Source organism: Ambystoma mexicanum, chromosome 3p (genome assembly GCF_040938575.1).
Source record: "Ambystoma mexicanum isolate Mex_15411 chromosome 3p, UKY_AmexF1_1, whole genome shotgun sequence".
NCBI classification, from domain to species: Eukaryota; Metazoa; Chordata; class Amphibia; order Caudata; family Ambystomatidae; genus Ambystoma; species Ambystoma mexicanum.
Window position 1 is genome coordinate 318,071,315 of NC_090925.1, and position 13,763 is coordinate 318,085,077.

Consider the following 13,763-nt stretch of genomic DNA (forward strand, 5'->3'; position numbering starts at 1 on the left):
TGAAACTCCTTATAGAATTCGGCGCCCCCTCTGACCCTTGAGCTTTGCCTGAAGACAGCATTTTAATTGCTTCTGAGATTTCCTTGGTAGTTACAGGTTGCTCCATTGCCAGTCAGTTCTCCTCTAACAGCTTAGGAAGGAATAGTGCCATAGGATATGCCCTAATTTCACTATCTGTTTTGGTATCTTTATTCGCATATAGTTCTTTATAGAATTTAGCAAAGACCCCATTGGTCCCCTCTTCACTCAGAACATCCCCTTGTGACGTTTGTATAGTGGTAATCTGATTGTGTTGCCTTTCTTGTTTAAGTAGGTTAGACAGTGTTTTCCCCATTTTATTACCATCTCCGTATCTACAAGCTCACCCAGGAGCAGCCATATATCGGGTTTCTCTGGTGGCTAACTTGTCAAACTCTTGTGTGTATGTATTTCCGCCAATATTGCTTTGTCCTGTGTGCGAGTATATGTCTCCTCTAATTCTCCCAGCGTACGTTCAGTTTCAGTTAGCTCAGTTCGCACATCTTCAAGGAGGCCTGTGGCCCTGGATATAAAGGCTCCCCTTATCTAAACCTTGAAGGACTCCCAGACTGTGGAATATCTATCTACTGTCCCAATGTTATTAGTAAAAAAACTCTGTTACTTCAACATGCAATGCCTCCACCACCCCAGGGTCACTCAGTATTCCTTTTGGCATCCTCCATCTTTGTGCGGGTTTCGGGGCATCACGCAGTGCTAGCTCCAACAACATTGGGGAATGATTGGAAGCGTATGGGGTAATATCTCAGAGGTTTTCAGTGCAGCCGTTACAGTAGGGGAAACAAACCAATAGTCGATTCTGGACTCCGAGTCATGGACCGAGGAGTAATACGTATACCTTCTGCTATCAGGATGTAATTCACGCCAGGCATCTGTAAGTGATAACTGTGATAGAATATGGGTCAGGTTCTGGACTGTCTTATTCAGCGCTCTGATAACAGTTTTGGATCTATCAAACCTGGGGTCCAGTGCAATATTAAAATCTTCACCCCATATCACAGTGGCCACATTGATTGCGGAAATCAACTGATACATGTCTGTATAGAAGGTTGGGTCATCAATATTAGGCCCATACATATTGACAAGTAGTAGTTTGCCAGCAAGCTCACCCCATACCATGACAAATCTGCCAAGTTGATCAACCTTTTGGCCCTCCTGTCTGAACCACAGGCTTGGGTGAATAAGGGTAATGACACCTCTGGACTGGGATGAATAATTACTATGGAATCTCAATTTGCCCCATTTGGGCAGTATTTGCAAGTTGCCAACCCCCATAGTGTGTGTTTCTTGCAACATCAGGATTTGAGGGCCATGTCTGGAAATGTAATTATAAACTTTCTTGGCTTTTACCTGGTTGTTTAGTCCCCTGACATTCCAGGACAGCAACCACCCTCAACCCATCACCAAGTTTCCATGGGGAAATGTTATGACGCTGTCACGTCTCATGGGAATATGAAGCCTGTATATCTTGGGCAGCGCCAGCATCTCCGAGACCACAATTTTAAACATCACCAAACATTCTGCCCCCTTCACTCTTCCACCGGGGCTATGCGACTTCCAACAGGGAACCGTCGCCGTTTCACATTCTGTAAAGCCTGTATGGAAATAACAACAAACTCCACGCCCTCTTCCCGCCCACCCACCCTCATCATCATCACCAACTAGATGATATACCCACATTAACTTGTGGAATATTCCAGGGGTAGCCATGTTGCTTCACATGTCTGCCAACTTCAGTACTCCAGCCCCACTTGACCATAAATCATGGGGCCACCTTTAGTCGCTAGCTCAAAATTCTTTCAGACATAGGGGATATGCCAGCCCAGACATACATTCTTCCGGCACATGTCTTTAGTCTGCTGGACGGGGTCTGTTGTTCTGCGCCGGTCTGTCCCCTCTGGGAGGGAGGGGTATGGAAGTTTCTATGTAAGACATGGCTTCAGAAGGGGATTCAAAAAAGTGCGCCCTGCCAGTGTGTTGTATTCTCATCTTGGCCGGGAACATCAATGCATATGAGATGTTGCGCGCTTTCAGGAGTTTCTTGACTGGTTCATAGGACCTTCTGCTTGCCTGGACCCCAGCAGAAAAGTCTGGGTAAATATGAATTTGGTTTTCCTCATATTGCAGCGTCCCAACCTCTCTTGCCAACCTCAGGATTGTGTCTCTGTCCCTGTAGTTGAGGAGCCGGGCAATTATCGTGCGTGGTGGTGCACCCGGCTTGGGCATTGGGGCCAGTGTGCGGTGCACTCTTTTGACCAGGACTTGTTCAGAGAATGCATCCGGCCCAAACAAGGACTTGAGCAGTGCATCGAGTTGCTTTTCCATCTGCCCTTTCCCAGAGGATTCTGCTATGCCCACCACTCGAATATTGTTCGTTCTCGATCTCGATTCGAGGTCCTCGCATTTATTTTGTAGTTTAGACATTGTTTCTTTCATCAGGGTGATGTCACGGCTGTGGTGCGCAATGGTATCTTCGTTTGTGCTTCTTCAATTTTCAGTTTTGGTGACTTGTGCGCTTTCTTTGTCTATTCTGGCTCTCAAGGAGCCTATTGTGGCCACTATCTCATCCAGCTTTACATTGACTGTGAGGAAGCCATTTTGTTCCAATGTTGTTAGTCTGTCTACTGGACCTCCCACCTCAGTTTCTCCAATCTCGGTGGATTCTGTGTGTATTTCCGCAGTAGTGGTTTGGCTCTGGCTGTTGGTGTAGGTGTCCATTGGCCCTTTCTTTTTGTTACCAGGGTTTTTGCTGCTTTGCCTGATTTGTGTGGTTCCCCCATGGTGCCCCAGTGCAGGGTCATTGGTTTCAATGCTGTATGGAGTAAGCCGGGAAATCACTGCCCACTGCAACTCATTCCCTCTATGCAGTCTCTGGAGGGGTAAAAGAGGGGTTCCAAGGTTGGGGTTATGCGGTCAAACACCCCCGCGTGTATAGGTTGCCAGGTCGTGGTCACCCCAATGGACTGTGCCCTCCCACGTAATTAAATATAATAATGCCCAGTCCGTAGTTACCTTGTTTAGAGGTTTCAGCTCAGCAAACGCATGAATCTGCCATCAGCCTGCCGACTGTCCCAAATGGGGGTAGCTGAACATGGCACCAGTGCCTTGCGGGCACCCAGTGGGCGGTTTACGTGGTCAGGGTCGAGTAGCAGCACAGCGTCTCACCCAAATGTCCTCCAAGGCCCAAGCGCACAACAAAACAGCGAGGAGGCCAGAACCACACACCACCACACTGAGCAGTCCAACAAGGCCAGCCATCCAGGCGTGCCGGCCACGAGGGTACAGTGTCTCAAAAGCAGAGTGCAACCGGGCTAGAAGGTTCTCATCAGGTTGGGTTTTAGTGTCCTCAACAGAGCGACAGAACCCCCCAGTCTTCCAGTTGATGGCGGATCAGCGCCAAAGATATAGCAGGGCTCAGTGTGCCAAAGTAATCACAGCATGTGTCCCGTGGCTGTTGAGCTATGTTTCTGCCAGCACTTGCCGAGAAATTAGGGCCTCCTCGATCCTGGATCCCGGCGTGTCAAGCACCCGGCATGGGACCACGCGCCGTCCGCAGCAGCCGAGCCACCGAGCAACCACCACAGCGACGGCTGCCGGCTTTCGGCCCAGTGAGGCCACGCCACGCCAGGCACGTCACCGCACCCATCCCGCAGCTAGCAGGCAGCCCGCTAGTGATTCTGCAGGCCACGTTTCATTCCCGGCCCATCCATGACCTGGGCCAACTCGTACCTGATGCCGCGCTGCACCGCCTTGGGGGTCACGAGCGGGTGGGGTCTTCGGGGGGGGTGCAGGCACCATCTGCCTCCCAAAGGCTGTGTCCGTGTTTCCCACAGGGTTCACCAGTCTCCACTGCATCTGTCGCCCTTCGCAGCTCGGTGTTCCCTCGAGGGAGGATGTCGCTGGCCGAGGCGCGGGCCCTGGTAATAGCCTCTGCCCCTCAGCGGCCCTTGGCCGTTTTCGTGTCCCCGGCCACTGGTTGAATTCTCGTGGTACCATCCTCTGGATCGCTCCCGACTAGCAACCCGGCTGATTTTGTCACGGCAGTATCTCGGTCACCATAGATCCCAGCCCTACAGGATTTTTGCAGCGTGAGCACCTGCATCTGGGCTGTCAGATTAACCACTTTTCCGCTTTGCAGGTGGCCCTTAAAAGGATCTATTAGCGCAGGATATTCATGCGGAGCAGGAGCTCCCGAATCAGGCAGCCATTCCTCTCTGTGCGCAACAGCGCCCCCGGGTCAGTCGTTTTTTTAAAGAAACAAGCTGGAGGTAGATATCTGTCTTCGGCTGGGGCCTCCCTCTGGAATAGCCTCCCTGCCACTCTAAAACTTGAGGAGAACCATCTCCAGTTCCGGAAGCACATCAAGACCTTCCTCTTTATTTCTGCCTTTGTTCCCCCTCTCCCCTGCTGATCTGCTCTCCCTTGGCACTGTGCACCTGGTCACCCTCTGTCCCCTGGGCCCAGGTACCTGCTCACTCTGCCATTCTCCTGCACTGTCTCCTGGCCACCCCTGGCATTGGGAACTGTATCTGTGCCCATACAGTCCCCCATTCCCCATTTTGTTCTTTTTCTGCACTTATCAGATTTACCCAGTCTGCTGCCGTAAACACAGCACTTGCCACTTGCCGGCTGCACTAGCACTGTTTATTGCCTCTATTATCTATTTATTTGTATTTATTATTATTTATCTGTTTCTCCTCTCCCCGCACTCTCCCCCTCCCATGCACTTTTCCTTCCCCATGCACTTGCGTGTTCTAAGATCGTTGTTGTGTTCTCCCCTGTTCCCTTCCCTTGTCTTGCCGCACTCTGAAACACTTGTGTATGAGCGTGATACAAATAAAATATCATATCATATCCTATCATAAGAGGTGCAGTGTGTTCCCGACCCAGGTACGTGAGAACCAGAAAAGAGGTACCGGAGGACAGGTTGAGAGCCAGGTAAGCCGAAGCGAGACCCGCAGCGGGAAAGTTCAAAGAAGGGAGCGAGGCAGCTCCCAAGAGGAGCGGAGAAGGCAAGAGATCCCGAGAATGGGAAAGAGAGAAAGCAACGGCGAAACAGGAGCGAACGCCATTATACACGTACAGCTGCAGAGGGAAAGAAATAAACAGAACGGAGCGTTAGCTCCAAGGACAGAAGAGCACTAGCGTCTTACCAACAAGTCACGAAGGTTGCAACGCACCGGGCTGGGCTCTGAGAGCAAGTAAATACTGACAGCAGCCATCTTGGAAAAACACTAGACCGCTCATGGAGGAACGGTAGAACACGTGAAGTGCAAGTCAATGGAGTCTCCAATGGTGCCATAGTTGCCAAGGGTGCAGCGTGACAGAACCACTAGAGTAATGTCCACCACAAACTGTAGGAGGAAGGGCCTTACCCTCTGAGAAACCTCCAACCTCTCAAGGGTCTCTTTGGTGGGTTCTGTGGGTTTACTTTCCAGTAACCCATCTTCCTGATGTATCCTTTGCTTCACTGGAGGGGGATCCTCCAACTGGAAGCAGGCCTTTCTCCACACACCTAGGTAAGATGGTTTCCTTCTGTGTTGGCCCATACTAATCTCTCCCCTAGGAATTTCCTCTACCAGAATGCTAGGTAGTTCAGGAGCCCTATAGGATCCAAGATTTTCTGGGAGCATTTCTTCCAAACCAGGAATATGGACTCCATCAGCTACCTCAACAGATGTTGTAGGTAGGACAGGGGGAATATTCTCTTTCCCTCTGCCTCTTCTTCTGACTCCTCTGGCCATGGGTTTCCACTTGGGCCTAGCTAAGGTAGCCTGATTCTGAGACCAAGTGCTTGAAGAGGCTGGCAAGTGTCTATCAGGACCTAAGTCTTAAAGCTTAATCTCACCAAGAACTCTTCTAGGAACAGCTCTCCTGATATGCTATGATATGATATGGCATTTATAACGTGCTTATACACAAGTGTTTCAAGGCACGAGACATTGACAGATGCCTTGACAAGTTCACTACTCACAGTTCTGCTGACAGGTGCTACTGGACCATTGAGAGATGGCCTATCAGTCAACTGAGTATCCCCCACAGGACCCCTGGCAAGGCCCTGTGGGTTCACCATAGAGGAAGTTACTTCAGTATGAATTGGCTCAGTGTTCCTAACAGTAGAGGTAGTTACACCTACTACCTGAACACCATCCTCAGAGAACACATGAATAATGAGCAGGTCTGGGATGGGAGCAGAAGCTCCAGCTCTACTATATTCCAAAGAATCTAGTCTATCTTCAGACTCTTCACCTGAGGGGAAGCAATCTAAAGGGAAGGACATTCCTGCAAACTCTTCTTCCTCATACTGAGAGAAGGCCAGACTTACAGAGTGGACCACCAAGGTCTTACCCTTACACTTGAGACCCCCCTTCCTGTGGTCACTGGCTCCACAAGTATAACAAGTCCCACTGGATCTTGACACATAGGGAGACAACTTTTGGGACATTTGGAGCTATTTTCTTGATGTGTATGGTTAACTTCAAACTTTGCCTCAGAAACTGTGCATCCCTACTGAGGTTACTTGATGTTATGTTTACTCGCCTGTATCTTCCTGCCATGGACTTTATGAATTCCTATGTCTGCTGTATGGTTTGTTATGAATGTTGATTTCAGTGCTGGCTTTTGGTATTTCTTCTTTTCCTCTCTTTTTTCTCCTTCTCTCTTTTTCCTCAACTTTCTCTTTTCTGTGTGATGTATCCTGCTAATTACTGATGAGTTGTTTAATATGTTTTGCCTTTAATTGGCTTTTTATATGATTAATTGTTCACCATTAGCCTTGTTTCCGCTTCTATACTTGTTGTTGTGATAATAATAATTTAGACTCACATCGGGAGGCTTAGAGAAACCACGTTCATGCTTGGGAGTATTATTCCCACTGCCCTGATCTGAATCTTGTGACTTCCCCTTATTAAACCTTTTGTGGGCCTTCTTGGACATTGTTTTATCAGTACCCCCACCCTCTTTCTCCTTCTGCTTCTTTTCCTCCTCCTGCTTGCCTGAAGCAGGCTTGTCCTTATGGGACATTCTATATGAGACCCATAAGTCAGCAGCAATGGTTTGACTCTTTGGATAGAACTCCTTTGAGTCAGCCAAATGGTGTTTAAGCTCTGGGGTACAAGAGGCAAAATATGTTCAAACATGACCAAATGAATCATGTCCTCAAAGGTGGTTACCTGATAACCTTCTACCCAGCTACACAAATCTTTTGAACAATCAGCAACAAAAGTCACATAGGTCATACGTTCTGTGTTTTGGTACTCTCAAAATCTCCTCAAGTATTGGGGAGGGGTCTTCCCAAATGTTATGATGAGAGTTTGCTTAGGTTTTGTAAAATCCTGCCTGTCACCTTTAGACATTTCCATAATGGCACTGCAGCCAGAATGGGGCAGTCTGCTGGCAACCATGCAATTCTATCAGCATCACCCACTCCTTGTGCTTCAAATGCATACTCAAAAGTTACAAGGCAATCAATGATGTCATTCTTATCTTCATATATACTAAGAATATCTTTTGGGAATCTAGGATGTGAAGAGGACCCAGCACCATCTCAAGATCCTCTGGAAGAACTTTGTGAAGCCTGAATCATGGCAAGCTCCATCTGGTGATCTGTGTCCTTCTGCCTTTCAACTCTCTCAAACTCTAACTTGGCCATATTGCACTCAAGCTCTTTTTCCTTAAGCCTGAGCTTCTCCTTTTTCAGGTCAAACAATGCCTCAGACTCTGAGGTGGTTACAGACAAAAGTCCATAGATTTCATTTTCCTCATCCTCTTCCTCACCATTAGAAGCTGCAGTGGCAGCAACTGCATTACTGCTGCTGGGTCCGTTCCCAGTCCTACTACCAGTACCATTAGATCAGGGAGGTACACATTTGTGTTTCTCAAAATTTGTGAGGGGGAAATTAATGTCAACTGAAGGGGCCGGGTGAGGAGATAAAATTTACTGTCGAGTGTCATCTCAGAGTACAGTAAGTTACTAACTTTACTAAAGACATTATTATGGGGTTACAGACTGCGGGCAGTGCAGGCGTTGGCGAGGGTTTTATTGAGTTGGGCTAGATGTGCGAGGTGTACGTGTGCCAATCCACTGTGCCTTTTAGAGCAGACGTATTACAGAGTCTGAGTCTCTTAGCCAATAGTTACGCAGGAGCTAATAGTTACGTGGGTAAAAGAAGGAAGTTGCACAAACAAAATCATGCTAACTAAATGATTTCGCATGGTTTTGTTTAAGGAATGCCGGATGTGTGCAGCGTAGTAAGAAGGGATGCAATGTATACCGTGTGCTGTGTATAATTATACTGTGTCCGTGTGCTGTGTATAATTATACTGTGTCCGTGTGCTGTGTATAATTATACTGTGTCCGTGTGCTGTGTTGTAATATTAGTAAAGTTATATCTTCCAAGTGAGCTTCGTAGGGGGTAATCATGCTAAATTTAAATGATATGTACGGATGATGATGGCAAAGTAAATGTGTTGTGGTTTGCGAGCACACAGCAGATGCTTTATCACAACCATGTGATAAACAACCATCTTTAGCCACCTAGGGAGGGTTAGGGTCTCCAAAAGCTCCTCCTGAACCGGAGCTTTGTTGGGGCTCCCACCACTAACAGGAAAATATCTATGACACGTGGTGCTGTGCATTACACAAAAACGCGAACAGGAGCGGGTGCCCTGCCCAAGAGGTCTTGAAACAGCAATGCGGATAGCTGCCTCCAGTGGAAGTTGGCCCCTTAGGGTGTAGGGGGAAGCCGCACCTTCCTTTCTGCTTGGTGCCATGCCATATATAGAGAGACTTTTTACATAGGTTTTTGTCTCTCTGTCTTGACTTGTTTGTTGGGCACATTTTGCATGGGGGCCGTCCCGGCCCGTGCATTTGGCCGACCCAGGCGGCATGATCAAATGCTGCCAGGCCCTGCAGCAATCCGGCCAGAACCGGCAGCAGGTCCCTTCAAAGTCACTTCACACCTGTGTGGCCTGGTGCAGTTGGTTTCTCTTTGTCGTGTTCTCGCCCCCATTTTGAAGCGGGTGCAACAGATGGCCAAGTGGTCTCCCACACAGCACCGACTCCATTTTGTCATCATTGTTGCCAGTGCCACCTTGGGCCCAGCCCCTCTGTATTTGCCCTACCCAACCAACACTGGTGTAGCATATATGCCACTGCCCCAGCATTTTTCTTTTTGATTGTATTGACTACGGGTGCTGGAGAGGATCCATCCAAGGATTAGAGGTCTGGAAGTACTCCAGTACCCATTGAGGCCATGGTTCAAGTAAGTGAAGAGACAGTCCCAGCTCCCAGGCCTGGAGGGCCCCGTAGATGCCCTGGCATGTTGTTGCCATTATGATGGGGAGTAAAAAGTGACTGCTGCTGAGGAACTATAGGTCATCACGGAGAGAAACGTGTTCTGTGGATTTAACATTGGCTGGAGGGATGTGGATTGGCATTAGCTGGAGTGATGGCGCTGGATTGGCATTGGCTAGAGGGATGGCGCTGGATTGGCATTGGCTGGAGGGATGGCGCTGGATTGGCATTGGCTGGAGTGATGGCGCTGGATTGGCATTAGCTGGAGTGATGGCGCTGGATTGGCATTGGCTGGAGTGATGGCGCTGGATTGGCATTAGCTGGAGTGATGGCGCTGGATTGGCATTGGCTGGAGTGATGGCGCTGGATTGGCATTAGCTGGAGTGATGGCGCTGGATTGGCATTGGCTGGAGTGATGGCGCTGGATTGGCATTAGCTGGAGTGATGGCGCTGGATTGGCATTGGCTGGAGTGATGGCGCTGGATTGGCATTAGCTGGAGTGATGGCGCTGGATTGGCATTGGCTGGAGTGATGGCGCTGGATCGGCATTGGCTGGAGGGATGGCGCTGGATCGGCATTGGCTGGAGTGATGGCGCTGGATTGGCATTGGCTGGAGGGATGGCGCTGGATCGGCATTGGCTGGAGGGATGGTGCTGCGATTGTTCACTGTAAACCGTGTTTTAGGCCACACTTTTGGTTAGCCTGCCTGCATCACATTGCTTCACATTGTTTTCCTGCTATGAATCTGCTTTCACAGCGCTATCATACATACTAAACAATTACACTGTTTTTTCGAATGGTTCTTGTATGCGCATAAAGCTACATGTGAATGTTGTTTTCTTTTCAAGAAACATTATGGTGATCACGACAATTCTTTTAACAACAGGCATTGGCATTTGTCAATGCCAACAGTTTGGGCTTTTATGTAGGCATGGGAAAGGTACTTTCATAGTAGAATTAACTGCCCGTTGATGGTGGCAGGTACAACATGGTGCGGCTAGTACCTGGGATTCTAATAGCAGTGCCAGGCAAATTGCAACTACTTATTCACAAGCCAATACTGTTGGCTTTGCCAATGCTTGTTTTAACAGGAGTTCAGTGAAGTCAAATAGTGCTTCTAAATGGAGTGGCTGAAGGCAGACCCGATTACAGCATTTATATAACACCTCTAGTAGGTTTACAGCTCCAATTAAGTCATTAACTCTCAAAAGACTGTTGTGAAAAACGCTGGCAGGCTGCGTTTGATGCTAATGCTTGATGAAGCTAGCTCAAAGAGTTCCCAGGGGATGTGTTTTGCACAGGGAAGGACAGGAAGTGCGTGGTCATGGCCATAGGGATTAGCTTGGTCATGGGCAGTCAATGAGTGGGTAAATAACCAAGCAAGACCTACAGGCTGTCTGTCCTTCCTCATATGCCCTTTCTCCCTAGTTATACAAATGCAATACTGGTGGTAGTAATATATTTTCAATGAACCCACTTGTGCACCTTAGTATTTTAGCCAGTGGATCCAGCAGTTACAATGAAAACAAAGCCACGGTTCGGTTAACAGGATGTAGCGTGGGTTAGGGCCTACAGTCATGTTCCTGCATGTGGGGATCACCTCATGAAGGCATTAAGTGGTTAACAAGTAATATTTTAGCTTAGTTTCTCCCCTTTCAGAAAATGCCTAAAATCCCACCTTAGTAAGAGGATGAATGCATCTGAATGCCAGTAACAGCATGAAAAAAAAATATTTTTTCGTCATTACTGGCTATCTATATTATGAATTTCGTTATGCATACACCATAGTACCAGCCATTCTCAATACAAGCTACTGTAAACTACACCACCACACTTGCACACATAAGAATAATGTACCACCATTAGTATGTAAAACCCATTGCTTTTTATGTCATATTTCGGTGGGTTTGTACAGTAAATTGCACAATTTGGAAGCCATTTTTCCAAAGATTTTGCAGGAGGAGAACCCTGCCACCCCTCCCCCCCTTGGTATGGTGTGGGCTTGTTCGCTGCACTCGCTCACAAATTCACCCCGGGAAATGTACGCCCCACCATCTTTCAAACTCACCAGCCAACGCTGTTCGGAAGGCTTGTGCAAGCAAGCAATGGGAAAGCCAAAGTATAGCAAATGTTTTATAAAAGTTAGGAAAACCTTTAAAGGGAGTTTAGGGGCAGGTAAGAACCACTGTAACTCACCCCCCGAACTCTGATTCTTCCCAGGACTAAGCTGCCTTGTTTTTTTTTAAAACAACTTCCACAATGACAACTCATTTTGCGGCCTTTCATAATGGTTTTTATTTGTTGCTCTGTGCCTCACATTATTACAATAGCGTCTTAAGTGCAGCCTGTAGTTTCGAAAACCAAATGTCACTGTGCGACAATGAAATGCCACTTCCATTGAGAAAGTGGACATATCGATTACCAATGTTCTCATTCGTACAGGAGTACATCCCAGCAGCACCAAATAGTTGCACATATTTCTGTTGAGAAGACACCTTCCCACCTCTGGCTGCCGACAACATTCATTGGAATAGTTTTATACCTGACTTGGTGGTATACAGGAGAAAAGCACCTTCGCAGTGGGAAAAATGTGCGTCACTTCTTTCATCATCTTTTTCAGTTGACGGGACACACTTGCACAAGCTATTGTACCCAAAAGCAATTCTCCATAATGCACTATCACTACGTCCATAGTACCTAAAGTGGCCACTCGTCGACATTCTTCAACCAAATGGTGGAAACTACGGACAGAGACACCGCACCACAAAGTCTCCACTTCGTCCAAATTGAAATTGCCATTAAGGCCTCTTTCCACGGCATACTGGAGCAGATCGAACACAAAGCGATCACCCACTGTAGAAGTTTGCGTTTCGCTATCCCTGGCCGCCTTACTACACACAGGAATTAAAGAAAATATGGCCGCCGTTTTATGTGACGCACACTCTAACCACCTCATTGGAGAATTCCAACAATTGCATTTCCATTGGCTAGCATGTTCATAAGCACAGAATATAGCACGTGCAGCTCGCAAAGTACCGTTAGAGCCGCACCCGAACAATTCATAAACAGTCCTTCTTCCCTTTTCACTATCCTCTTCCCACCACACCCTTTCTGCGTCCATTTCGTCTGTGCTCCTTCACACACTTGTATGAAGGCGCAATACAAACAGCAGGAAGTACCATATGACATCATATGATATGATGCACACACTGCATGCATAAAAACATTATTTTCTTTTCATAACGTAGGTTATACACTTCACAATATGGTCTTCCCATTGTAATGCATGTACTACAAATGTCGGAAAAGTGATCCTACAAAAGCAGCAGGGAATGTATAGTAGCTACGTTACGCAAGTGCGTGCAGTCCATGCATACAAACATGATGCATGCCCCTTACCTTGCACACGTTCACCATAGCCTCCTACATTTATCTGTATAACCAAACCTTTCATCACACTGTTTGTGTACACACCACAACCAGTAAGCACATTGCCCAATTGCTTTGCCGCTTCAGTGCCATTTCTATAGCTGCCATCCTAAAAACAACCCGACGTGCCACGTTGAATCCTCGCAGTACCGTGCATTGCACGGCACTATTGTGCTAGACACTAGAGGTGGCGGGGGTTGAGAAGATTTTAGGGGTGGTGGGGGGATGGAATAAAGGGGTGGGGATTGTGTGTGTAGGATGGTGTGTAAAAACAGTTATATTATTTTTGCCTTTTTGTCGTGTTTTCATTATGTATGTGCATTCATACATTTTTTTCTTTTCTTTTCTGTCTTTTGCTCAGTTTCTGTTTGCTTCTCCTACTGACATTTTTTCCCATTGAAGACAAACCGTTATATAACATTTCTACAGGATTCTCTGCAAAGCTTCGGGCACAGTGACAAACACAACAGCATTGCCAATGGAAGTAAAATAAAATGCCATTTCCCTAGAACCACTGGAACTCTTGATGGTTATTAATGCTGTCATAGTCTGTGCAGAACATCCCAACACTGGACATAAAGTTGCACAGGCTTCTATTTATCCAACGTCGCTCAACCTCCAGCTGTGGACAACTGACACCGGCATGCTCCCATTTTCACCTCGGTGTGATCGCTGAGAAAATCACCTTTTCTGTAGGAAAGATCTGCATCACAGCTGTCATCAATCTCTTTAACTAAATGAGCAAATATAAACACGATATTTGCCCCAAATGTAGTCCTCCAAAATGCACGACCACCGCATCTACAGCACCAACAGAGGCCACGTATTTGCAAAGAAGATCCATGCAGTCGAAACCCCACTCATAAACTGCAGCCCAAAAAGCCTGCACTCCTTCCAACTGAAAATCAATATCAAAGCCTCTTTCCATGGCATAACTGTGCACAAACCTATCACCAACTATAAGCACTCGCCGTCACTGCATGTCCGCTGACCTCAGTACATC